Source organism: Oncorhynchus keta, chromosome 20 (genome assembly GCF_023373465.1).
Source record: "Oncorhynchus keta strain PuntledgeMale-10-30-2019 chromosome 20, Oket_V2, whole genome shotgun sequence".
NCBI lineage: Eukaryota > Metazoa > Chordata > Actinopteri > Salmoniformes > Salmonidae > Oncorhynchus > Oncorhynchus keta.
The window spans coordinates 9,230,307-9,233,317 of NC_068440.1; positions in this window are offsets into that span (position 1 = coordinate 9,230,307).

Sequence of the window (3,011 nt, forward strand, 5' to 3'; positions counted from 1 at the left end):
CATATCCACAGTGACTCATTTATCAACCTGAGAAAATGCACATCATATGGGAGAACTAGGCTACATGGGTAGCAACATAACGATGGCCATTATGGCCAAACAGTTCTATTTTTGCTTCATCAGACCAGAGGACATTTCTCCAAAATAGTACGATCTTTGTCCTCTGGTCTGATGAAGCAAAAATAGAACTGTTTGGCCATGATGGCCATCGTTATGTTCAGAGGAAAAAGGGGAGGCTTGCAAACCGAAGCACACCATCCCAACTGTGAAGTATGGGGGTGGCAGCATCATTTTGTGGGGGTGCTTTGCTGCAGGAGGGACTGATGCACTTCACAGAATAGATGGCATCATGAGGTATGAAAATTATGTGGATATATTGAAGCAACATCTCAAGACAGCAGTCAAGAAGTTAAAGCTTGGTCGCAAATGGGTCTTCCAAATGGACAATGACCCCAAGCATACTTCCAAAGTTGTGTCAAAAGTCAACAAAGTTGTGTCAGACAACAAAGTCAAGTGATAGAAGAATTTGTATGTTTAAGATAATGACTAAAGTATTCCACCCTCAAACCATATAATTGTATGAAATGTGTTACAGTCAAAATCCAATAATGTGTGTGACTAGACCATTGTGTTACTATTTCACAATATGAGCAGGGTATAGTTGAGACATTCAAGGACATCTGAACTGTCGACTTGTGATAATGGTGAAACTAATAACTGGAAAGAGAACTCCCCACCCTAGGGAGGAAAAAACTGTTAGAAACGGCTATGCTTGCGAAGATGATGAAACATGTTGCAGAAGTGTGATAAACAATGTGTGTGAACTTTGGAAAAATACAGCCCACCTAAAGAGAGGTGGAGTTTCTACTGATGTGAGTTAATTTGTGTGTGTGTGCTATAAAAGACTGGCTCTGCATTTGAGGGGCAGAGCGCTCTCTGAATAAAGTATTGATCTATTGCAGGCTGAGGGTGTCTATTTCTTTGAACTGGAGATTTACAACCTTCAGGAATTAGACAGAGATATATAATTGTTCAGTTAGAACATTGAGATAGAATTTCTTGTGACATCAAGGTATTGGAGTGGCCATCACAAAGCCCTGACCTCAATCCTTGTAACGGAATTCCTCTTCTTCAGAGGAGGAGTAGCAAGGATCAGACCAATGTGCAGCGTGGTAAGTGTCCATAATGATATATTTAATAAATCAACAGAACACTGAACAAAATAACAAAAGTACAAACAAACAACCGAAACAGTCCTGTATGATACTAACACAGGATACAACCACCCACAAAACACAATAGAAAACAGGCTACCTAAATATGGCTCCCAATCAGAGACAACGACTGACACCTGCCTCTGATTGAGAACCATACTAGGCCAAACACATAGAAATATAACAACAGAACAAAACATAGAAAAACAACATAGCCCAACTCACGCCCTGACCAACTAAAATAAAGACATAAAAAAGGAACTAAGGTCAGAACGTGACAGTCCTACAGGAAATTTGTGGGCAGAACTGAAAAAGTGTGTGCAAGGAGGCCTACAAACCTAACTCAGTTACACCAGCTCTGTCAGGAGGAATGGGACAAAATTCACCCAACTTATTGTGGGAAGCTTGTGGAAGGCTACCCAAAACATTCGACCCAAGTTAAACAATTTAAATGCAATGCTACCAAATACTAATTGAGTGTTTGTAAACTTCTGACCCACTGGGAATGTGATGAAAGAAATAAAAGCTGAAATAAATTATTCTCTCTACTATTATTCTGACATTTCACATTCTTAAAGTGGTGATCCTAACTGACCTAAAACAGGGACTTTTTACCCTGATTAAATGTCAGGAATTGTGAAAAACTGAGTTTAAATGTATTTGGCTAATGTGTATGTAAACCTCCGACTTCAACTGTAAGTGAACTCTGGCCAATGAATCAATGATATTTATTGATCAATAAACTGCCAAGGAGAACAGAGCAGCTGTAGCAGTACTTCTGTCCTCTTCCATGCTGAAATTGAATAGCCTATCATAGGGTATTCACCAAGACCTGTTGCACAGAATCCTGCCTGGCAACAGATGACATCGATGTTGGTAGACTTTTATGGAATGTAGTTGCTATAAGGGATGTAATTCACTTTTTATCATAACATGTTGGGACCTACAGTATACTCCCCATGTAATGACTGCAAACACGATTCCACTATTCATATCCACAGTGACTCGTTTATCAAGCTGAGAAAATGAACATAATATGGGAGAAATAGGCTACTTCAGATGTTATGGCAAATTCATCACATTAATTAAAAGCTTCCTTTGATGGCACATTGTGTTTGTAATGTTTGATTTGTACAGTGAACTCCTACACTAAGGTGGACATTTACAGAATGGTGCCAACCATAAGCAACTGGCGAACACATCCGACTGGTTTGTACATTCAACATCCGACATATACTGTACATTCAACTCAGACTGGTAACAGATGCAACAAGTTGTGCCAAATGTTTTTTTAAAACCTTTTTTCTCCCCAGTTTCATGATATCCAATTGGAAGTTACAGTCTTGTCCCATCACTGCAACTCCCGTACGGACTCAGGAGAGGCGAAGATTGAGAGCTGTGCGTCCTCCAAAACACAACCAAGCCACATTGCCTGCTTAACCCAGATGCCAGCCGCACCAATGTATCAGAGAAAACCCTACATCTGGCAACTCTGTCAGCACCCAGCCCGCGACAGGACTCGCTAGAGTGCGTTGGGACAAGGACATCCTGTCCGGCCAAACCCTCCCCTAACCCGGATGACGCTGGGCCAATTGTGCACCGCCTGATGGGTTTCCCGGTCACGGCCAGCTGCGACAGAGCCTGAACTTGAACCAGGATCTCTAGTGGCACAGCCAGCACTGCGATGTAGATGCAGTACCTTAGACCACTGCACCACTCGAGAGGCCCGTGACAATTTACTTGACATAAACATTGTTAGGCATGTAAGATCTCCAGGTTAAGCAAGAGGCCAGAGTA